The sequence below is a fragment of the Carcharhinus amblyrhynchos genome, chromosome 17, assembly GCF_965287045.1.
Source record: "Carcharhinus amblyrhynchos chromosome 17, sCarAmb.v2.hapA, whole genome shotgun sequence".
NCBI lineage: Eukaryota > Metazoa > Chordata > Chondrichthyes > Carcharhiniformes > Carcharhinidae > Carcharhinus > Carcharhinus amblyrhynchos.
Window position 1 is genome coordinate 10,041,523 of NC_137340.1, and position 26,213 is coordinate 10,067,735.

At 41.2% G+C, this 26,213-nt stretch overlaps 1 protein-coding gene across 11 annotated transcripts in view; it reads left to right on the top strand.

Annotated features, from left to right (window-relative positions):
• pcdh15b (protocadherin-related 15b) overlaps positions 1 to 26,213 on the top strand; it is a 1,349,261-nt gene that overhangs the window by 815,076 nt on the left and 507,972 nt on the right. The gene's annotated exons all lie outside the window — the stretch shown is intronic.

The window sequence follows — 26,213 nt, forward strand, 5'->3', positions numbered from 1 at the left end:
AATAGTGCCGGTAAGCATCCCAAATTTTATATTAATTTATTGTATCCAAGCAACGGAAAATGCAAGACAACCGGTTTAACAGTGAACACTTCCTAGAAATAATTACATTTTTGATTGTTTTTGGTAATTGTGATTACTGTTTATTGCTCGACTATTAAATAATTACATAAATATTCCATTTACTTTGAGAGACTTATTCTTTCACATGAAAGCACCAACTGAGAAACAATGCGTTACTAAAGTGATGGAACAGAAAATGTGATGGAAGCATAATTCAAATGCTAATATGAAATTTGTATTGGCTTATAACATTGTTTTCACATGGGTAGTTTTAGTTTGTTGTTATTTCAATCGGTCCTCCAATATTCTGCCACCGCTGACGTAAAATAAATACATGGGCATAATAATTCCAGGAGTCGGCTGTGATGGAACAGTGCTTTATTGCAAAAAACAAAGGAAAGCAAAGACCATAAGTCTGTGCTGATAACAAGCAGATCCCAACCAACACAATGCATTAATGGACACACACAGGGGCCTGCTTTGTACAGGGTTCGGAATACGAGCTCCATCTTGTTAGTTAATTACCAGCGCCCAGGCAGCTCATATTCAACAGGTTCTACAGGGAGGTCAATCAGTGATTCCTCATGCAAGTCCTGGAGGTTCTCATAGTGGGACCCTGCTGAGAGCAGAGGTATTTAATGATGAATATCCAGTTGTGAGATTCATTTCATACCTGCTCTAAAAGTTCTTTTGTTTATTGGTGAAGTGCTTACTAGAATTTGAACAATTGACCACCAGAGGATAAATGGTATTCCAGCAATGTTTTAAGTACAGGCTGGGCTTACCATCAATAGAATCTTTTCTTAGGGTTGAGATGGGTAATTTTGTCTATTATTCGATGTTTTGTTGCTAGTTTTTGTATGTAGTGTGAAAATGAACAGATCCTAGTCTTTGTTAATAACAGCCTGGGTGTTACATTGACCAGAAACTGAACTGGACTAGCTATATAAATACTGTGGCTACCAGAGCAGGTCAAAGACTAGGAATCCTACGGCGAGTAAGTCACCTCCTGAATCAACAAAAAGCCTGTCCACCAAATACAAGGCACAAATCAGGAGTGTGATGGAATACTCTCCATTTGCCTAGACAACTGCAGCTCCGACAATGCTCAAGAAGCTTGACATCATCCAGGACAATGCAGCCTGCTTGATTGGCACACATCCACAAACATTCAATCCCTCTACCACTGACGAACAGTGTGCATCATGAATTAGGTGAGTTATCTTATGAGAAGAGGTTGGATCGGCTAGGCCTATCCTGACAGGCAGGCTAAACCTGCTGACGTTTAGAAGAGTAAGAGGTGACTTGATTGAAACCTATATGATTCTGGGGCCTCTTGATAGGGTCGATGTAGAGAGAGGGTGTTTCCTCTTGTGGGAGAATTTAGAACCAGAGGTCACTGTTTAATAATAAGCAGCACCTTAATTGCTACCTCTTCTCCAAACATTCACTCCCTCCAGTATCGCTGAACAAGATGTCCTGCAGGAACGCAACACGTTCCTTAAGAGCACCTTCCAAACCCACGAGCCCTTCAAGATGGAAGTCCAAAGCAGCAGATAACTGAGAACATGACCATCTGGAGGTTCTGCTCCAAGTCACTCACCAGCATGATTTGGAAATATCCTTCACTGTTGCTGAGTCAAAATTCTGGAACTCCCTCCCTAACAGCACTGTGGGTGTACCTACACCTCAGAAAATGCAGCAGTTCAAGAAGGTAGCTCACCAGCACCTTCTGAAGGGCAACTACGGATGGACAATAAATGTTGGTCTGGCCAGCAATGCCCTCACCTGGTAAATGAATAAAATAAACCTTGCTTTAACACACTCATTGAGGGCAAACTAGAAACTATCCACTTTGAGGAAGTATTCAATTTTAGTCGCTCAGGTACAAGAGAACATTCAAGGTCTAAAACTGTTCAGGAAATCATGATGCCGGTAATGAATGTTTATGATGAAATGACTGAACGAACATTTTCCGACTTGAAAAGCGATGGCTCAGAAGTTTTTGTATAACTAATTGTGATTGTAAATGGTATCGAAAATGATGATTGTTAAGATTACTTCAAACTCATCCGTGATAGTGAGAGAAGAAAACACAAATTGAATCTAATAGGAGGCAAATGTACGATTGGTATCAAAGCTTATACAGTGAATAGCATGTGGACTTCTGGTTTGAGTATTGGGAGTGAAAATTAAGGAAAAGATAATTAAAGCTTCTATCAAAGACAGTGAAATAATTATGGGGAACCTTAATCATCATACAGACTGAACAAGTCAAATTGGCAAAGGTAGTTTGAAAAATGAGTTTGCAGGATGCTTTTGGCACAGCTTCCTCGAATGTTATGTCATGGAACCAATTAGGGGGAAAAGCTATTTTAAACTAGTATTGTGTATGAGGACCATAATTTGCAAATACCAGGATAGTGTATCTATGATGTATCCCAAACCTGTGCTAGGGAGTCCCCTGCCCCTCGAAGTTGCAGGGTAAGGTTTGCACAGCAATTGCCTGGGAAGTGCAAACTTTTTGATGGGCTACTGCCCTGCATTGTGAATCATCCGAAAATGTGATTTTAATCGCATGTTTCAGATTATTCCGACTGCCTCACATCAATAATTACCCAGAGAATGTTAGAAGAATTAAAACGACTTCTAACTTCTGGGTAATAATTGTACAGACCCACACCGGGTCACACCTGATGGGATCCCCCACCTCCACCACTAACACCTTCCAAGGGACCCCCCCCACCCCCCATCCTCTCCCAACCCTGTTCATTGTCTGATTGCCACTCTGAGAATTTCAGGCCTAGATTAATTAGTAGTAAAGGTTCATATGGGGAAAAAGGTGACAATGTGGCGTTCAACCGGGCAGCACAGTGGTTAACACTGCTGCCTCACAGTGCTAGGAACCTGGGTTGGATCCCACCTTGGATCACTGTCGATGCAGAGTCTGCATGTTCTCCCTGTGTCTGCATAGTTTTCCTCTGGGTGCTCCAGTTTCCTCCCACAGTCCGAAAGGTGTGCTGGTTAGGTGTATTGGCCATGTGAAATTCTCCCTGAGTGTACCTGAGCAAGCGTCGGAGCATGGCGACTGGGGGATTTTCAGAGTCACTTAATTGCAGTGTTAATGTGACACTGCTACTTGTGACACTAATAAACAAATTAGTAACATTTTGAAGTTTGAGAGCACCGTGCTCAAGTTCAAAATAAGAATCTTAAACACAAACAAGAAAGGTGAAAGGAGAGCTGGCTAAGGTTGACAGGGTGAATAGATTAAAAGGCATGGCACTTTCCTTGGAGGAGGTACAGTGAAGTTTCACTTGGTTGGTCCTGGGATGAGGAGGTTGTTCTATGATAAGAGCAGGGAGGTTATACTGAAAATGTATAAAAGGTTGGTTGGGCCACAGCTCAAGTATTGTGTATGGTTCTGGAATCCACATTACAGGAGGGATGTGATATGACTTGAAAGAGTGCAGAGGAGATTTACCAGGATGTTGCCTGGACTGGAGAGTTTTAGCTATGAAGAGAGATTGGATTGACTGGTGTTGTTTCCCTTGGAGCAGAGGAGATTAAGGGGTGACATGATTGAGATGTATAAAATTATGAGGGGCGTAGATAGAGTAGACAGGAGAATGAACTAACAAAAGCGTACAAGCCAACAAATAAAGTGTTGGCATGTAAAAAAGGAATTAACATTGATGACATATCACTTGTAAAATACAGCACATTGCTTGTAACATAAGCCAGGTCAAATTAATGTATTAACACAAAGCAAAAGCATTATCCATGTTGGAAATCTGAATTAAAAGCAAAAAATTCTGAAAATTATCAACAGATTTGGCAACATCTGTGGAGTGAGAAAAGCAGAGTGAATGGGATGAATTTTAATTGAGAAACACAGGCAGGTTTGGGTCTTCTGGGATAGTCAGTGTCAGAAATCTATTTCCAATGCTAGTGCCACCCTAAACCTGCCCAATTTTAGGTTTAACTGGAAATGTATTTTGAGCATACAGCCAACCCAACCCAAGGAGGTGGTTGGGTATGTTAAATATGATGACACAACCGTGGAGAATAGGATTGTGGAATTTAACAGCTTCCCTGAGGCAAAGACTTGGGTTCAGAAAATAAATACCTCCGCATGTGTCTCCATGATCCAAGTTGCCTGAGGAGCATCTGTAATTGAGACCCATCCAGTGAACTCTCCAACAGACTCTGGCCTTATTTCCCAAGCAGACTCTAACTAACCATCACATCCATCTCTCCTCATGACGAGAGCTCTGACCTCCACACCCCAGCCCTTCCAAGACCCATCCTACTCTACGTCAAAGTCTTATTAATTACGTTGTTAAGGTTTAATGGCAATTACATTATTAAACAGGCGATAGATATTTGTATACCTAAAAATGGAGATAGCTGGGATACTGGGATTGGAACAGCGTTGGCTGTGAATTAACTGAATAAACTCTCTCCAACGAAGAAAGCAGCTGTGTCTTTGTTTTAACTTCACCAAACCGAGTGGATCCAACTCATTTCCTACACTAGGATTGGCATTTCTCTCCACTGTTCCCTCTGCTCACACTGGACATGTTTAAAAAAAGACATGATACTTTACTTCACCACAACTCCTATCAATGATTTCCCATAAGGTATCTAACAGGAGCTAAGCTTGAAGTGGGGAAAGTTTAAAAACATTTTCTTTTCTCTTTTACTTAATAAAACTTTGATGTAGAGCAGGATGGGTCCTGGAGGAACTGGGCGTGGAGGTCAGTGCTCTCATCGTGAGGGGAGATGGATTTGATGGTTGGCCAGAGTCTGTTGCAGAGTTCGTTGGAGTGGTCTCAATTACACATGTTTATGAAGTCATATGGTACTTTACCCTGCCTGCCTCAGATTTAGCAAAAATATGGCCAATTCAATCTGAGTAATGACCAGCCCACATGACCTAGTTAGAAATAGTGTGCTGGGCCTCGCTATTTTGATCTCCATGGCAATGGCTCTAGCATTCGAAGTCCACTTGCCAACCAATCAGCATTCTCTTCTCAAAGTATAAATTGTTGTTCCTTTTACATCTGTGAATTGTTCTGGTGAGTGCAGGATGAAAATTTTCAACAAAATTGTCTCTTTTTCAGCAATATCAACTCATGCATTTTGAAGCATCATGAATGAAAATTATTAATGCACAATTGGACAACAATCTGCATTTTCCTTGAACTTTTTGCTTAAAACGCAATATATAAAGAATCTTATGTCAAATTTAAATAATTGGCTCATATTTGCCAATCATCTATCATCTGCTTTGAGTAACAAAGCATAAATAGATGAGTAATGTTTAGATGGACATATCCATTTGTGAGTCAGTGCTATGTCCAAATCCCTCCAAAATTAAATTTACATAATATTCAGTAATATTAAATTTGTATTTGAGCTTGCAGACTTCACATTAGAATGTTTAAAAGTTTAAAAAATGAAAAATCAAGATTAGAAATTACCTAGCGATAAATAAAATTTAAAAAGATTCAAAGGTATAATAATTTCTACAAACAGGTAATGATCTGAGTTGGAAAAAAATGAAACATGTGGCCTCAATTTCCTTGATTTATCTTTATGACTTAAGTCAAAATGGAATCTTAAAATTTCACTGTGGTTTAATGATGTAAAGGATTCCTCAACATTATTTGACTAACTCTATTAATGTCAATGAATCTTTGAATGCCGATACATTTTCCATTATTTACAACAGTTGATTAAGACAAAGTATCTATTTATATATTACTTATTGTTGCATGATGAAGAATTCATAGATATTTAAAATTTCTCTGACAATGACAAACTTGTTTGAGACTGAGCCTTTGAAAATAATGGGTGGGATTCTCTGACCTCCCAGTTGCATGTTTCTCGGCAGCAAGATGGTGTGTGCCATTCACTGGTGGCGGGATTCTCTGATTCTGCTATTTTGATCTCCATGGCAATGTCATGGGATTTCCTATTAAAGGCACCCTGTGCAGTTGGGAACCTCATTGGTGAGGGTGCATTGCCGGTGGGATCAGAGAAACCTGCCATCAGCAAACAGTCTGAGAATCCCATCTAGTATTTGTAAACTTTGTTTATTTCTTTATAACCTTTGACCTGATCCTAGATTACTGTTACGGTTCAGGTCAGAAACTTCAAAGTGTTTTATGGAGGAAACCTGGATCATAAGCTTTGCATTTTGAATTTGGCGAGGGTAAGCATGAGATGTTTCACTTCAGGTGTGATTCAAAAGAATCATGAAAAGATCAACCATGATCTTCTTAAATGGTGGAGCAAGCTCGAGGGGCCAAATGGCCTACTCCTACATCTAGTTCTTATGTTTATATCAGTTGCAATGACGTGGTGTTTCTTCTTATAGTCAATGCTGTAGAGTTGTTTTGTATTATTAATATTTTATGCCTATCTTAATTATTTTGTTTTTTTAAATTATTAATCATGTGCTTCATCTCACTATAAAATTTGGTCAAAATTCACCACTCAACTAGGTAAAATGCAACAAAGTTTGTAGCCCACAGTAAATGTCGCCTGACTAAAATAGTGGTTAAATATCACAGTTGGTGTCACCTGATTGAATATCATGTGGTCAAATCCCCAAAAACAATAAAACCACTGCTGGCAACCCTAGATGTGGATTCAGTATGTTCCCTTGCTCCCATTTACTCAGACAAAAACAGTTCATGTCCTGCACACTTTGATAAATGTAATTTAATAATCATGCAATTTTAAGCAGTATTTTTTCACTGTTTAGCAATTGAGTTTAACTAGCTATGCATTGGAATTGTTCACATTAATCGATCTTCATTGTCACTAATCCCACAGAGCCACATATTGACTGATGTACTAAGGATAAGAACAATATAACAAGTAAGGTATAAATATTGGCTAGATCCTGAGTTAGATTAGTGTTGAAGAAGTCTTGCTCTTTAAGGCACAAAGATAATTTCTGTACGTGTGCACAGTCGTAACTTTTCCAGCAACAAAAGATAACTTGCTGTAGTAAATGAAAGCAGAAAATGCTGGATAAACTCAGCAGGCCTGGCAGCATCTCTGGAGAGAGAAAGAGAGTTAATGTTTTGAGTCCATATCATTCTTTCCTGACTTGCTATGTCAACTTAAAATTGTATCTGAGACCGTACGATGGTGGGCAAGAAGTGCATCAGTTAACATGCTGGAAGTACAAACAAGAGACTTCCTTGATGCTTGAAGCAGACATTACCCTTTGACAATGTGAGGCCTAATTCCTGCCAGATGTCTTTGCTGCAACACAGGTTTGCCTGGAGGCTGCCAGCATCACCACAGGTAACGTTCAGGAAATCAGCAGCACAGAATGCTTCCAACAAAGAACACAGGTAAGGGGAGTAGGAACACAAAACTGCAGACCCAAGTAGACAATTCCAAGTGATCCAGTTGTCAAACATACTCAGTTGTGCTCTGAAGCAGTCAGACTGCCAGGTCTGTTGAATTTTTCCAGCACTTTTTAAATTTCTAGTCCTCTAGGTGCTGTTGGGAGATAATGTTATGGTTTTTGTGAATGGTCTGGATTTTGTATTGTCCATGTGTAAATTGAATGCAACACCACTATAAAAACCAAAAATGCTTGAAGTCTTCAGTGGGTCTGGCAGGATCTGTGGATGGAGCAACAGTACCATACCACATTGGGTATATTGGCTATGGATAATCCAATTGGACAGAATGGGTCAATGAATGTAGAGATGGCAATTCTGAGTCAACAAAATTAAGTGCAAGTTTGTGAGATTTGATAGAAAAGTTAACATGGAGTGCATGTAAATTGTGAACGTGTTTTGGTAATGATAGGAATGAGATCTGGAGATTTTGACAGATGGGTTATTAATATAATTAGCTGGTTATCAAGAAAATAGAGTAAAATGTTAATTGTAGACACATGGGATGGGATTCTCTGGCCACGCTTACCTCCAAACTGGAGAATCCCACCCAAGGTCAATAACCTTTGCATGGTTTGCACCCCACATGCTACAATTCCCTTGGCAGGCAAGACAGGAGAATTCCGACCGTAGTATAATCTTTAAATGGAAGGGCACAGTGATGTTGCATCTGGCCTTTTTCAGGCCATAATTGTAATTGGGTGTTCAGTTTGGCTATTTCTTAAAGAAAAGTTGAATTTTCAGTGGCTCGTGACAGATGGATTGGGGGTGGTGGGCTCTAAATCAGTGCTTGTTGTGGGCACTGGGCAGCATGGTGGCACAGTGGTTGGTCCTGCTGCCTCATAGTACCAGGGACCCAGTTTCAATTCCTGGCTGTGCAGAGTTTGCATGCTTTCCCCGTGTCTGCGTGGGTTTCCGCCGGGTGCTCCGGTTTCCTCCCACTATCTGAAAGACGTGCTGCTTAGGCGCATCGGCCATGCTAAATTCTCCCTCAGTGTACTCGATCAGGTGCCAAAGTGTGGCAACTAGGGGATTTTCACAGTAACTTCATTGCAGTGTTAGTGTCACAAGTAGGCTTACACTAATAAATAAGATCAGCTCTGGGACACAAAACTTTAGTTATGGGCAACCTCCCAACGCTGACCCGATTTTCAGTCCAGCTCACAGGCTTGTGTCAGAATGCTGTCCCTAAAAGCCACCAGCATTTGTAGATTTCCAGCCTACTTTTCATGGGAGTGGGATGCCAGAATGAAAATTCAGCCCGAGATGTGAAATTATTGGACTGTAATGGAAATGCCAGACTATTCATTTTCGAATCAGATAAGAGATGTGAATGGGTGACCTGATTCACTAATCATCCTATTAACTTGTACCAACTGTTCCAAGTAACCCGAATATAAAAATTAAAACTCACCACTTATCCAAACCTTGAAATAGGCCAATTTTTATCAAAAAATAGCCAGCTGTCTCAGAAAACGTTTGAAGTATTCATGGGGCTATGATTTGTATTCTATCAGTGAATCATTTTGATTGCATATAGTGGCCAGTTACGTTTATCATATTCTTTATTTAAAAATGACAAAACTCAGGTACCTGCATTCAGTTGCTAAAGGAGATGACTTGTGTTGTAGCTAAACGTTTCAGTGCATTGTTTCAGGAAAACCAGAAACAGATAAATCTTGAAAAGATGAAATAAGTGTATGTTTTACACACTGGTAAAATAGAGATTTCTAGTAGATGTGACACAACTTCCAATTATCATCACTGTGATAGTCATAATCTGTCATTATTGAAACTTGTTTAATTCAGTATATAAAATAATTTCTTACTCTATAGATAAGTTTATTTATTTCTGGGACAATTCCGTCCCAGGAAGTTGGAATGAAGAAAAATTGGATTCGCAATTTTGTGATTACAAAATACCCCGAAGTATATATTTCTCGATCTTTGCTTCCTCGGTGTCTTAATAGTTGTAATGGCGAAGGATCAGTGACACTGGTCCAGAGTTTCTTGCAGTTGTGCAGTTGGTGATATTTGCCTAAAATCCCAGTATTTCCTGCATTGGTCTCACAGTTGCAAACTTACTGCAATTATTTTTTTCCCCCTCAGTTATTCTAATTAGAATATGGTGCAGCAACATAGTGGTGAATTAAGGCACTCAGCACCTACCTGAGAGCTGAAACTGCAGAGCATTCATCCGTAGCCGTTGGTAGTGTAACTTAAAAGTTAATCTACGGTTTAGCTTTGCATCAAACACCGATGATCAGCTGAAGTACTTGCATGTCTGTGACAGAAAGATTAAGAAAAGCAATTGACTCAAGCAAATAAGTGAATGAGTAAAAATTGCTTTGGTTCCTTCTGTGATTTGGAGCAGATGAAATGCCCCCAAGTTAGTTACCATAAAATTATAGCTAAAATTATAGATTTCACTGTAAAGGATAAATAACAACATGGAATAAAATTTGATGTTAACTTTCTGTTTTCTACCACAGTCTTTGAGTAATAAGTCACTTCACTGCCAGGCTACCAATGCTGTCACTTTTTAAGTAGCAGCAGCATGAAAATTGGCTTAATTACAGGGAAACAGCAATTGGCATTATGTTAGTAGGATGGGGCTATGTCTGTTACTGTGTAATTGCTTTGGAGAAGGCTAACACAACATATCCCAGAAAAATATGGAATAATGTAACTGTGCGTGGAATCACTCTCTCTACATTTTCCCCTTTTGTACTGTTCAAGAAGTCCTGTAATGTAAGGTCTCCAGAGGAAAATAAAAATTGAAATATAATATGTAAAAAAATTATTTTATATCAACAACAGCAAATTCAGGTAGATTTATGCAAAGCAAGTAGCCGACTGAGCAGTGCTGGGCAGTCATCCTTAGGAGTTAAAATATCTTTACATATTTATCTGTTGTGTTTTTGATTTGTATTTGTTGTGGATATCAGCACAGCACCAATGAAACTCCCTCCTTAAATTCCTCTGATTCTACATCAGAAACGTCATTGTCTCCCAAGACTTTAAGTACCAAGAGGTAAACAGTACTCAGCAGGATCATTTCCAAACCTGGGGCCACATTTTCTCGATCCTCATCTGCTCTGGTTACAACCTATTCCAAAATCTGATGGGCCAACTGGCTTTCGGAACTGTTTGAAGTGAACTGCTTATTAGCTGTATTTAAATTAGGTCCTCTTTTAAAATGAATTGGACCTCTCACTGCAACCTTGCAATTAGCCTTTCCATTCCTAGCAGTTAACATATCTTCAAATCTTTATCTGTTGTGTTTTTGTTTGTTATTTGTTGTTCTTGTGGATATCAGCACAGTGACGATGAAACTCCCTCCTTAAATTCTTCTCTGACTCTATATCAGAAATCTTCTCGCAATCCAAGTCTTCAAATTGGCATTCTGTCATCTTTTCCTATCTGGTTCCAAATCTATTTTGTTTCTCCTGTGAAGTGAGACTTTTTTTGAAATTAAAACTGATACATACATTTTAGTTTAATTTTTTTATTCAAATTAGGACATTTTTATTGAACCGATGAATGGCTAACAAACTCAATTAAAGTTTCAAAACATAAAATTCCAACTTCCTTGATAAAACTATCATAAATACGTTCAAACCCCATTATGCATCCCTCATTTTTGCTTGAGTGAATGTTAATTGCTTTTGATTTTCCTCCTGTGTTTGTAAACAGGCATCTTTAGGCAGAATGTATTGGAATGTGTATTTATGCAAAAGTTATTTAGTTTTCCATCAGTGGGAAAAATTGTGTTGTTTACATAGAAATGAAACAGATGTGGAACAGATACCAAACTCAGCTGTTATATTATCCATGTTGCTTTTGATTTTTTTTATTCGTTCATTTATTGCTCATCCCTGATTGACCTTGAGGGGGCAGTTAAGAGTCACATTGCTGTGAATTTGGAGTCACATGTGGGCTAGACCAGGTAAGATGGCAGATTTCCCTCCTGAAAGGGGCGTTAATGAACCAGATGGGTTTTTACAACAATTGACAATGGTTTCATAATCATCGTTAAATTTTTAGTTCCAGATTTTTTTATTGAATTCAAATTTCGTCATCTGAAGTGGCAGGATTTGAATCTGGGTCCCCAGAGCATTGCCTTTGATCTCTGGATTACTAGTTCAGTGATAATTCCATGTGCCACTACCCTCCCTCAAGAGTACTGAACAGAGTTCCCTTAAAGTTAGGATGGTAATGTCTTTGGCAGAAAGGGTTTCACTTCTGTAACCTTACCACCTTTTTGCACTGTCAGAAATTGGGCCTTATTAATTGCCTTTAATATATCAAAATAATGATCTTGTTTCAAAATTAGCTTGTATCTTCAATACAATAATTAAACTGACTTGATCAGAAGTGCCTAAATTTTGATGAAAGTCTGTTCTGGTTGTGCAGGAATTAAAATGTTAGCAGAAATCTTTGATGGAATATATTAATTTGTAAAATGCAGTTGCCTTCCACTATGGGCATTTGGTCTAAACTCAGTGATGTGATGGGAAATATAAATGACTATAATTCTGCAGTAAACATTTTCATGATTTTTGGTTAGGTCATTGTTGCCTTTTTGTACATTCTTTTTGTAATTTTAATCAAAGCAATTAATTTAGTTGATGCTGCAGTTTAAGACTCTAATATGGTTTTATCTGAGAGATTGATTCACTTTATTAGTTTGGTTTAACTCACTCTTGTATTTCAGCTGAATCAGCTCTAATTATTTTCTTGATTGCCTTTTAAATAATGTGAAGTTCGACAGTTATATTGTGTAGTCTTGTAGCACTGCTTAATTCAATTAATCCATTTTTTTAAAGAGCCAAGTTATAACATTCGTCTTTCTTTATTGTTAGTTATTTTAACTTTTTACTGTTGTACATTGGTGCCATGTGGCTCAGGATCCTTACCGGGTGTGATAGTTTCAATCCAATTTTCATTGAGCTTGGGGTGTTTTGAAGCATGTCTTTCAATTGTCCTGACAAATCCTTCTTCACAGTTCTTGCACAACAGCTGCTCAGTTTGCTGTTAAGTCCATGCACCCCCAATTGATTGAAACCATTTGGTCCCTGGTTTGAAATTGTTGGCATTTTATGATGCATCATAGAAAGCATCCTTTCTGGATGTATCACAGCTTGACATGGCTTCTGCTCTGACCAAGACCACAAGATGCTACAAAGGATTGTAAACGTAACCCAGTCCATCACGCAAACCAGCCTCCTATCCATTGACTTCATGTACACTTCCTGGTGCCTCGGGAAAGCATTGAGCGTAATCAGGAACCACACCCTCTTCCACCTTCTTCTGTCGGGGGAAAGAAGATACAAAAGTCTGAGCACACTGACCAATCAACTCAAGAACAGCTCCTTCCCTTTTGAATGGACCTACCTTATATTGAGCTGATCTTTTGCTACACCCTAGCTCTGGCTGTAACACTATATTCTGCACCCCCTTCTTTCCTTCGCTCTTATGTACTCTATGAACAGTATGTTTTGTCTGTATAGTGTGCAAGAAACAATAATTTTCATTGTATCCCTATACATTTGACAATAAATCAAATCAAACATAATCTTGCATTTTCCCCACAATGAAAATCCTGGGCTTTCCACTGACCAGTAATTGAACTGGACCTGACATCCAAGCTGTGGCTCTGAGGACAGGCAGGTTGAGTATTCTGCAGTGTTTATCTCGCTCCTGACTCCCTTTTTCACCATCTAATTGGCACAAGTCAGGGGTATGATGGAATTTTCTCCATGTGCCTGAATGAGTACACCTCCAAAAACCATCAAGAAGTTCAGTACCATCCAAGACAGAGCAACAAACTTGATTGTCGCTCTACCTACCACCTTAAACATTTACTCCATTCAGGAACGGTGCAGCGTATCCCATCTACAAAATGCATTACATCAACTCTGAAGTCTCAAGGCTTCTCTGACAGCAACCTTCCAAACCCTCAACTCCTCACACGTATGGCTGACAAGAAGGCCACAGCTTCCTAGTCATACACCATTCTACCTCGGAAACATATTGCCTTTCCTCCTTCATTCCTGGATCTAAGCCCTTGAATTAGCTCCCCAGCACCACATTATTTTTCCACAGACTTTTTTTAATTCATTCTTGGGGCATGGGTGTCACTGGCTGGCCAGCATTTATTGGCCGCCCCTCGTTGCCCGAGGGTAGTTGAGAATCAAACATATTGCAGTGGTTTCTGGAGTCACATGTAGACCAGACCAGTTAAGGACAACAGGTTTTCTTCCCTAAAGGACATTAGTGAACCAGATGGGTTTCTCTGACAATCGACAATGGTTTCATGGTCATCAGTAGATTAGTAATTCCAGATTTTTTTATTGAATTCAAATCCTACCATCTACCGTGGTGGGAATCAAACCCAGGTCCCCAGAACATTAGCTGAGTTTCTGGATTAATAGTCCAGCAATAATACCACTTGACCAGCACCTCTCCAAAACTGCTGCAGTTGAATAAGGTGACATATCACCACCTTCTCAAGAGCAATTATGGATGGGCAGTAAATGCTGTCCTTTGCCAGCAACCCTCACGTCCCATGAATTGATCGATTTGGATCTGTCAATAATATTTTGAGCCTTTGCCCGGAAGCAGAGGAACACGGACAAAATCAGGCATGATTTTCATCATGTGTATGTACTCAGGTTCCTGACATGCAGTCCTGACTGGTAACGATCAACGGCTAGAAGGACGTGGTTTGAAAATTAGCCCTGGAATTCCATAGGAATTGATTGACCTTCCGCCAATTTCAGATGGGAGATGGATAAAATTCTATAGAATTGCAGGAATCTGTTACAGTAAAAATATTGGGAATCAATGATTATGCATGTGTTGTAATAAAATAGATTTGAAATGTGGGAATATTTAAGTAACAACTGAGGCAATGTGCTCTTTGTCAAATTTACCATCACTGTTAATAGACCCCTAGGGTTGCTATATTCTGGCTGGCTTCTGAAGTTCGAGGTTACATCTACATAATTAAAAGCTTTCTGCCTGCTGCACTGACATCACATCCCACTTTCCTAAGACACTAATCCTGGGAAATATGGGTTCAGATCCCCTTTCTGGGGATGTCACACCACCAGCATCACATGTTGGAAAAGCAAGTATTTGTGATTTACTGGAGTAAGCATTTGCGAGTTAATTTGCCAGTCAAATATTGAAAAATAAACAAATCAAAAGGAGTGCAATTCAATCAGTGAGAATGCATTCAGATGAGAAATGCCATTCATCACGGCTTAGCTCATCAAATGGAATGAAGTAACATTTTCATTTTACAAACCTATTGTGTCACCTAACTTAACCTGAACAAATCTCCACTGCTCTAATCAAAAGCCCATTCCAAATGTTAAATACTCTCTAAGAAGGAAAGCCTCGATTTTACTATGGGTTTCGAGACACCAGGGTGAAAAGTAGGCCCCAACCCCATACATGCTGACCAGTAGTACTGGCTTGGAAATTTTGCCATGGATGTTTCGGCCATTAGCATGCCCACTGTCCTGATAATGCCAGCCCAGCAGCCCTGAAGCCTCAGCAGCCCCTCCAAGTCACCGGTGACGCAAGGTAGAGACCTAGGCAGTGGGTCAAGTAGGCTTACAAAGAAAATTGAAAATCAGTGGGGTCGAGAATCAGCCAGGAGGCTGTTGTGGCTCTTGGTCTTTATTCCCTGCCCACGGCCACTTTTTTGCACCTCAAAGCTTCTGGTTCTGAAGGGTCACGCACACGCGCGCTCACAGGCACACACACATGCATGCACACACAGTGGTGATGCAGTACCATGGAAAATAGCACCAAGACTAGGTGTGTTCCGTACCCCCCCTCCCCCCCACAACCTTCCCTATACTGCCCCTCCTCCCCAAACCCCACATGTGCACACATACGCACACGCACACACATCCTCACACCAAAGTTCCAAACCACATGGCTATGGAATAGAACAGAGTGGAGATGCAGTACCAGGGAAAATAGCACCAAGACCAGGGTTTGTCTTCTCCTCCACGCCCCCTCCTCCCTGACCCCCCACACGTACATGTATTCATACACACTCACCTTGCAAAGGTTCCAAACCAAATGTGTATGGAATAGAATGGAGTGGAGATGGAGTATTGGAGAAAATAACATCCAGAATAGGTTTCCATGCAAATTCTAAAGTCCAGTAAGAATTCTCACACCAGGTTAAAGTCCAACAGGTTTATTTGGTAGCACAAGCCACAAGCTTTTGGAGTCTGAAGCTCCTTCATCAGGTGAGTGAGGACTTGTGTTCACAAACAGGTCATATACAGACTCAAACTCAATTTACAAGATAATGTAAATCTTGAGACTCCAAAAGCTTGTGACTTGTGCTACCAAATAAACCTGTTGGACTGTAACCTGGTGTCATGAGACTTCTTACTGTGCTTACACCGCTCAATGCTGGCATCTCTACATCATTCTAAAGTCAACATGGTTGAAATGAGAAGATAATATAAGTGAGTAATATAACCATTACACTCTGCTCATGTTTTCCTAACATAGTACCAAAAATAAATTTAAAGCTCTTCTAATGGATTAAGGAAGTATTGATAATAAAGCTTTCACAAATAAATTGAGAATAATAATAGGATGAAGTGGATTGAACAGAAATAAACCGCATTTGGAGGAAGATGTAAATTCATGAAGGGAGTGTAATGCATAAAGAAAGATCAAATTGAATGAATGGTAGGTGGAATAATGGTGTGAATAGAAACACATCTGAATCAGTCAATTGATAAATAATACAGTTAAAGGGTGAATATTGAAGAGCTGGGAGATGTGAATCAAATCATTTTCATATCCATGTAAATAATACAAAATTCAGCAGAATGTTGATTACTTGATTGTCTAAATATTTAAATTGTATGTACAAAGATTTTTAATTTGTGTACAAAATAATTCCATCATGCATTTCTTATTGCTCAAATAGGTTAGCAATTTGTGTGAATTAAAATATTGGTAATTATCACAAATGAGATTTGCTGGTTGCATTTTTAAAATTAGTTAGGTTCTCATGCTCTCTGTGTGAGATTGGTGTTCTTTCTTCATGACTATTGTTTCAACGGACTTCAGCCTCTCACATCACTACCTGGCCAGGTGTCAGTTCTTGGATGTGTCCCAAAAAAAAAGCACAGGGATAATGTTGGTGAGAGGAAGAGGAGGGGAGCAAGGAAGGCCGGGGGTGAGGGAAGGCTGTGGTGCATGCGGAGCTGGCACGGAACGATGTGCATACTTATACAGTCTAAAGCCATTTAGATCCCACTGCCAGGTTAGTGATAGCATAACCTGATGTGAAACAAAGCTCCTTCTGCCGTTACTAATGTGATCATGGTGCAATCTTAGAAAAATTAATCAATGTTGCTACAGACAGTGGGTGAATAAATTGAGAATAAGGGGAATACAACAGACCCAGATGATGTCTACTTGTTTTCCTTTGTCATTCAGTCAATTTTAAAAGTAATCAAGAATAAACCTTCAAAAACTTCCAATCATTTAATAAACTGAACATAATGTGATCATTTGCAGCAAATATTATTATCGTTTCACTCCATGGGGGCCTTTGAAGGTATCAACAAGAACCTAAGTTAAGTGCTGTGAGAATGTGCAAATACATGGTCTTCTGCATGCACCTTACCAGCCAGCCTGTGCACACTGAGTGAGATTTACAATTAGCGCTCATGAGAGTCCATTTATGCTGTGGACTCACTGTGTCTTGTATTTTTAAGTTGAAAGAACATTTTGTGCCAAGTTAGTAATCTAAGTGGCAATTTAGCATGACCAATCCACCTAACCAGCACACCTTTGGACTGTTGGAGGAAACCAGAGCACCTGGAGCAAAATCACATAGACACAGAAAGAACATATATACTCTGCAGTCACCCAAGGCCAGAATCAAACCAAGTCCCTGGCGCTTTGAGGCAGCAGTGCTAACCACTGTACCACTCTTACTGGAAAGGGAGTCTGCTTTCAATCACTGTTGTAGTCATCATGTCAATGAAGCTAGAATCCTGCCTGAGACTAAAGTCAACTGAGATTCTCTTGAAGTATGCACACATAATTAACACGCAAATTGGGGCAAAGTGGATTCTGCTTTGCACTTGAATTAAATTTATGAATTTGTATTGTACCATTGTATTTGTCCAATATTTGAGATGCTTATTGCAATTTAATATTAACATGTTAATTGTTCTGATTTTTAAAATCTCTGGATTTAATTGTGAGCAATAGAGTATCTGAGACAATGATCTGGATGTTGTAGTGAGTGGTACTTAAAAACCATAAAAACCCTCCAGTGCATTCGGCCCATCATATCTGCAGGGACATCAATCCCACCTAGGCTTTAGCCCCGCAATCCCACATATTTACCCCATGAATCCCTCTTACTTTAGCATGCCAGGACATTAATGGGCAATTTAGCATAGCCAATGCACCTAACAGAGAGGCCAACTGGAAGGGCTGTACACCATATTGGCCTCTAAATTTTGAACAGTACCAGCTTCTGAGCTGATGGTTGTGAATGTCAGATTATGTGATGGTGTTTCTCCTTCACGGCATTTTTATTCCAATAGCCTTCAGTCACTTAGGTCATTGCCTGGTTAGGTGACAGTACTTGGGTTTCTGAAAGTATAATAGCTCAAGGTTGCGAAGAGGGAAAGGGGGCAGTGGTGTTGGGGAGGTAAGAGGTGCACACAAATACCATCTGAAGTTTGTAAATAATAAAATTTGGGATGAAAGTGAGTGAAATGTGAGAAGCTAGGTTTGGTTGAACCATACATCTTTACAATGATTTCAGTCCCTTCGCTGAACACAGCCTCAGTCCTGGCTACACTAAAAACTGCCAGCGCTGTGAGGGGAAACTGGAGCATCTGGAGGAAGCCCACACAGACACAGGGAGAACGTGCAGATTCCACACAGACGGTGACACAAGCCAGGAGTTGAATTCAGATCACTGGAGCTGTGAGACAGCAGTGCTAACCATTGTGCCTCCCAAATAATAACTTGTCATTCATATGCCGACAGATGAGCAGATGTTTTCTGTTGGTTTTTCCACTGTTCCAGAAAGACAGCGGCATGGCACACTCAGCATAGGGTATGGGAGCTGTGTGAGCAGGGAAAATGTGTATTTCGGGGAAAATGGGACAGCCTCCGAAAATAGGTGCAAGTATTGCAACACTTGATTGACCCCCATCATTTCATAGTGATGCCAGTGTTATGCTGCCTACTAATCATTCATTTATACCCTCATCCCATCCTCACAATTATCATTGCTGCAAGCTGCCACTCAAAGTTTGCCCACGGTGCCAGCTTTTCAACTCTGCCAGGCACATTGCACAACATTCGGTGACCTACTTCTCCCTCTCTTGCAGGACAAGGTGGCCCAAATTGGAATTAATAATACCCAACAAGTTGGGGGAGGGAGGGGGGACACAATTGCATATCATTTCCCACATGGAGGAGACAGCGCTGGCAGTTTTTAGTGTAGCCAGGACTGAGGCTGTGTTCAGCGAAGGGACTGAAATCATTGTAAAGATGTATGGTTCAACCAAACCTAGCTTCTCACATTTCACTCACTGTCATCCCAAATTTTATTATTTACAAACTTCAGATGGTATATGTGTGCACCTCTTACCTCCCCAACACCACTGCCCCCTTTCCCTCTTTGCGACCTTGAGCTATTATACTTTCGGAAACCCAAGTACTGTCACCTAACCAGGCAGTGACCTAAGTGACTGAAGGCTATTGGAATAAAATTGCCGTGAAGGAGAAACACCATCACATAATCTGACATTCACAACCATCAGCTTAGAAGCTAGTACCATTCAAAATTTAGAGGCCAATGTGGTGTAGAGCCCTTCCAGTTGGCCTCTCTGTCGAGGAGGTGGAACTAAAGTTAGGTTAATAATGGCTGCCTGTCATTGAGAATGAATTAGTCGTACCCTGTGCAATACCCAACAGAAAGATCTGCTCATGGTGGGTCAACAGGCTGAATTATGCTGCAGCCCAAGCGGGGAGGGGAAGAACAGAATGTGTGCCAAATCCTTGAAAGATGAAATCACACACATGTTCTCTCATCAGGGAATTTAGATGGGATGTTTGATTTAGCAGCATGTTGAAACAAGCTGATGGCATACACACAATGCTTGATGTAATGGCAGACCTGTCAGAAAGCCATAGCTATTTCTGGACCATGGATCTGGCCCCAACATGGTTTGACTTGCAGATTTTTGTCTGGAATGCTTTTATTTGGCCATTGTGGCCAAGTGGATGGTGAACAACAGATCATAGTAAAAGTGTGGAGCTGTTGGTGAGTGGGGACTGAGTGTCTTGGTATCACAGCTGGATGAGTCAATTGTAGACAGCCCAGCCAAAAAAGGCTATGTTGATTGACTGCTTCCTCCTTCTTACTTCTCCTCCTTTTCCTCTGTCTGATCCTTCTTGGCTCTCGCTGTATACCTGAGAGTAAGGGTGATGGTCAGGTTATGCAACGTGCAAAAGAGCATGGAAAATATACACACAATGCCAAGTGTTGCAGGGCTCCTCTGGAGTAGTCCACGCAGCAGAGGTATTATTCAAGCACCACAGGGGTCTGCTTTATCACATTCGTGTTACAGCATAATTCTGTTAAATGCATGTTGTCCGCAGGTGCCTGAGTTGCATCATGGAGTTAGCCAACGTTGTCAAAGGATATCACTTGTCACCCAATAGCCACTCTTTGGTTTGTCATGTTGGCTTAGCTGCAGATGGTGTGGCAGGCTGTTGTACAATGAAGGCATCATGGCTGCTGCCAAGGTACTGGGCAATGATCTAAACAGTCTGTGGACCGAATACCAACTGAATGTCGAGGAGGTGGAATACCTGTCAATTGCAAAACTCATTCCATTTGTTTCCAGTGGAATGAAATTTTAGCAGTTTAGCAGTTACAGCATTACAGTGTAACCACAATCCACCCTGGTATGTTGTCTCTGGCAATCCTTTTACAGTAAGAAGTCTCCCAACATCAGGTACCCCAGTCCAATCCTTTTACAGACAATACAGTAAATTTCGCAAAACAAACCCACTATATTGGAGTGATCATACTTACTAAAACTGAAACAAGAAATCACAGGCTAAGAATACTGCAAAGTAGCGTGGATGAAAAATATAGGTTGTATAAGTAGCAAGGCAGAAGTTTTAAGCAAGCTATAATTTAATGTTGCATGTACACATTACAAATGCAGAACAATTGTGCTTATAATTGTTTCTATGTGACATCATATGACTGAAACATATCCAGATATCATTTATAAATAATTCAAGAACACTGTTGTTCAGGAACATTGGCTTTTCATGGTTACTGTCTACACAGCCTATTTTGTGTTTGTTGAACTTTGCGGGGAAAAAGAATATCAGAACTTAATTGAGCATGTAAAGTCAGAACAGTTTTATGTTCAGTCCACTCATGTTATTTTATAGATTTCCCGCTTCCACTTGAAATGGAAAATACTAGCTCCATATTGAGCATGATGCAGTCGATTCTTTTCCAGGTGATTACAAGTGTGGCAAATCCTTTTGAAGGCAGTTTTTCAAGCGTACTTCTCTGGGGATTGTGTTTTAGAATGGATTTCTGGGCTCTCAAACAAGCCTTGTTACGTATGCCTGGTTTGAGGCCCATATTTAACTAGCCATAGGGGTTGTATAAGGGGCAGGATGGCCAAAGCAGTTATTTGGTGGGTCTTAACTTGGCATAGTGGTTTGAGGGGCCATCGCAGTTGTTTGGAGATGTAGTATGGTAGTGAGGGGAAGGGAAGGTTTGCAGGCTAGGGCCTTGGCAGTCATGAGGACACCAAGATTGGTGGAACGGCAAATTGTGTGGAGGGTGTGGAGAGTGCAGAAGGATCTAGATAGGCTGGGCAAATGGGCCAGGAACTGGCAAATGGAATTTAATGTTGGCAAATGTGAGGTTGTCCACTTTGGTAGGAATAATGGTAGGAAGGGCTATTACTTACGTGGCAAAAAACTGCAGCATGTGACGGTGCAGAGGGACCTCGGGGTCCTTGTTCATGAGTCGCAAAAACCCAGCCTGCAGGTGCAGCAGGTGGTCAGGAAGGCGAATGGGATGCTGGCCTTCATAGCGAGGGGGATTGAATGTAAAAGTAGGGAGGTCTTGCTGCAGCTGTATAGGGCACTGGTGAGGCCGCAGCTGGAGTACTGTGTGCAGTTTTGGTCGCCGCACTTACGCAAGGATATCTTGGCCTTGGAGGGAGTGCAGAGGAGGTTTACTAGGCTGATTCCGGAGTTGAGGGGGTTGAACTATGAGGAGAGGCTAAATAAACTAGGCTTGTACTCGTTAGAATTTAGAAGAATGAGGGGAGATCTCATTGAGACGTATAAGATGTGGAATGGGTTGGATAAGGTAAAGGTGGAGAGGCTCTTCCCGCTCAGAAAGGACAGTAGGACTGGAGGGCACAGCCTCAGGATAAAGGGGGGGAGGTTTAGAACGGAGTTGAGGAGGAACTTCTTCACTCAAAGGGTGGTGAATCTCTGGAATTCTCTGCCCGTTGAAGTGGTGGAGGCTGCCTCGCTCAATATTTTTAAGACGCGGGTTGATAGGTTTTTGATAGGCAAGGGGATTAAGGGTTATGGGGAGAGGGCGGGAATGTGGAACTGAGCCACGACAGATCAGCCATGATCTTATTGAATGGCGGGGCAGGCTCGAAGGGCTGGATGGCCTACTCCTGCTCCCATTTCTTATGTTCTTATGTTTTTATGAGAACAAACTTTTGAATTCACCTTTCGAAAGGTAAAATGAAAGATAACCTGCAGACTATGGTTTGTGACTCAAAACCTTTAAAACTTGGCCTGGACCTATGAAAACTGAGGAACACTGGGACATGCCCATTCCCTCAATGGAGCTGGCCCGGAGGAGAGTGCAGGGCTTGACCCTAATCAGCCCACAACTTTAAAAAGATACTCCTGAAAGCAGGGCAGTCTGGGAATTGGGCCAGGAATCCCAGAATCCGGTCTTGCTCGCCATTCTTAAAGGCATCCTGGGTCACCTCCGAGACCAGGAACAAGACTGGGCCATTTAGCCCCTCAAGCCTGTTCCACCATTTCAACGAGATCAAGTGTGATCTGCTAACTAACTCGAAATACTTCAATTCGTCCCAAATCTCCTTAACTGATGATGATTTCAATGATAAAATGTAAAAATAAGGTAAACCTGAAGAACTGCATGGAATGGATGATAATTCGGACCATCAGCTGCTGATGATCACACATGTTCTCAATCGTTGGAGTGCTATCTCTCAAGCTCAGATTTAAAATTAACAATAATTGAGGATAAAACTTATATAAAGTATAAAGCAATTTCTAGATACTTTTCACCCTTAGTGTCTAAAAGTGTTTTCCTAATTTTTAGGCTGTCACTTAGTCCTAAACACCAGTACTTGTGGGAATAATTTATCTCCATTCACCTTAACAGTTCTTGTTATCAAATCACCCTTAATCTTCTAAATTCCAGGAAAATAACCTTGACTGTATATTTATTTCTTGTAATTTAACACTTGGAGCTCCAATATTGTTCTCATAAATATACAGAGAATACTTCCAAGGCTTTACAAGATGTGGTGCTCAAAGTTGTTCACAGATCACCTGTCGTTCAGTCGGGATTGCATCTGTAGCAATTTCAGTTGATGCTGCATTACCTGTACTCCGCCCTGAACACCCTAACTTTTCATTGTCCCAACTAGACTGATATTTTCCATAGAATGTATGAAAAGTAAAGGGCATAGTCTTATCAGATCAACACATTGGTCAATCAGTGTGGTGAGTCCTGAGAGGCCAAATGTTTTGGCCTTGATTTACTGGCAAGGCTGGCTTCATGCCCAGGAAGTGTACAAAGCCTATTTATATAGAATTAACTACATTTCAATGCACTTAGTGAGGTTTGGCATGGCTGCTTCTGTCCTTCTGGATGCATGCACTTTGGCTGGCAAGGCGTCACGCTGGCCAGAATCACTACTGCTCTGCAGTACTGAGGATCAGATGCCATGGCGGCACCTGGGAGATTGAAGGTCATTGAAGCCCCTGGGTGGTCGTGCAACCCTAGCAATGCCAACCTGGCAGTGTGCCAGGAGCAGTGCCAATGGGCTGGGGCCTAACTGAGTGTGGGGGCCTGAGTGGGGGTGGAACAATGATGGGGGGACTTATGCGGAAGGATAGGAGGGGGCTGCCTATGCAAGGAGAGTGGCTGTGCAAGGTAGATGGTCGTGCAAGGGCAGGGGGAGAGCCAAGGAAGGAGGGATGATCATGCAGGGTTGGGTGGCAGAGAGGTTTGTGAAGGATAGGGGGGGCATATTGGGGGTCTATCAGGTGACACATGAGGAGGTCCTGATGATACGTGACCAGCCTCCGTGTGGGTGGGTTGACAATGTCATCAGTGATGGGGTGGGGTCCAGTGAGCATGGGGAGGGGGGTGGGAGGAGGTCTCCCAGTTCACTAGCTGATCGGAGTGCCCTGTGGTGCCAGCTTCCTGTGTATTTACCCTCCGCCATCCCCCACCAACACAAAACCCCCAGCTGTCTAAGAAATAGACAGAGTGCCAGAAGACTGCACTGAGCTTCCCCAGTAGACCAGCGTGGAGGACTCCCATTTTCATGCTGTTATGATACTTAGAAACTTTGGGGGGTAACTCCACCCCTTTTGCCTCAGAAGGTTTCAGAAACCTCTTCCCAGTGGGAGAAATGAGGGCTTATTGACTAAAAATGAATCGTTTGATCCGATCTTTGCATTTTGTTGGTCTCTGGGATAAAGTAAAACTATTCACCCACAAGCCCTCAGCTTCTCCATTGATTTTGTTCCCCCTTTCATTCTAAGTCCAGTTACAATTTGCAAAAACAATTGTCTCCTTCTTAGGTGAAACCTAAGCCACATGCCCCACCTAAACTGCCAACTGCAGTCAAGAGAATAAATGCCACACTTTGATTAGGCTAGACCATATGAGATGCGATAATCATTGATTTTCAGCATACCAATAAACATGGCTCTGTTTGGATGCAAATTTCCTGAATCATGTAAATACTGTGGTTACAAGAGCAGTTCAAAAGGTGGAAATTCTGTAACAAGTAACTCAGCTCCTGACTCCCTAAAGTCTGCTCATCATCTCCAAGGCCAAGATCTGCATGAGTGTAGCTCCAACAGCATTCAAGAAACTCAACATCATCCAGGATAAAGCAGCCCACTTGATTGTCACCCCATCCATCACTGTCAATATCCATTCCCTGCACTGTGGCAGCAGTGTGTGCCATCTACAAGAGGCATTGCAACAACTCACCAAAGCTCCTTAGGCAGTATCATGCACTCCACTGCCTAGGACAGGGGGAGCAGGCTCATGGCAACACCACCGCCTGCAACTTTCCCCTCTGAACCCCACACCATTTTGATTTGGAAATATATTGCCGTTCCATTGTGGTTGCTGAGTCAGAATTCTGGATCTCCCTTCCTACAGCACAGTGGATCTACCTACCCATCAGGGCATGCAAAGGTTCAAGAAGGTAGCCTAACACCACCAAGGGCAACTGCCTCAAAGCACCAGGGATCCGAGTTCATTTCCGGCCTTGGGTCACCATCTGTGTGGAGTTTACACATTCTCCCCGTGTCTGTGTGGGTTTCTTCCAGCAGCCCCAGTTTCCTCCCCTAGTCCAAAGATGTGCGGGTTAGGTTAATTGGCCATGATAAATTAACCCCAATGTCAAGTGGATCAGCAGGTTAAATATGAGGGATTGCGAGAATAGGGCCCAGGTGGGATTGTGGTCAGTGCACATTTGATGGGACGAATGGCCACCTTCTGTGCTGTGGGGATCTTATGATCTATGATCTAACTCAGGTTGGGCAATAAAAATGCTGGCCCAGCCAGTGTCGCCAATGTCCTGTGAAATAACGTTACAAAGAAGGAGCTCTTGTGGAGGCACAGTACCTCATCCAGGTAATATTCTGGGAAAATAGGGGCAAATGGTCAGCCTACACTAGGCAATAGCTGGAAAAATAATTTAACAAAGTGGAGTTCAATCATTTGTTTTGTTGATTTATAAAGCTTTTGTATGAATATTTTATCCAGTTGTTTGAATTTACATTTGCAATATTGGATCAGATATTAAGTCTCTGGGGGGAAATCTCTCCATGCCTTAGAATTGATGGAATGAGAGTGATGGCTCTCACTGAAATGCTCAATAATTCCAACTTTGTTTTGTTAATGAAAGTTTCTGTGATAGAATGTTCAAAATAGATTTCAGCTGAAATGCAAAATGCTTTGCTTGAGTGTTGGCTGATAAGATGCCCCATTTAATATATTTATAAGAGTTGTATTTCAACTCTATTATCGACATGCTATTGAGGTTCGTGCGTAAATTATGTGTTTTAGTACCATAGGCATCCAAACATTTCTAAGGATTTTTACATAAAATTGGAAGAAAATGACAGGGCCATGAAATTTGCTTTCATATAAATAGATTTATTAATACTCAGTGCAGCATTAAAACTAAGACACCCTTTGACCGTTCTGAAATTGTATGAAATTTAGTAATTATGGCAAAGGTATCTTTTTATTTGAAAAGTAGTTTTTGCAATGCAGCCTGGTGGCCAATAACATTTGGCCCTATTTAATGCAATTAGTCCGAACACATTATTTATAATGTATTCTTG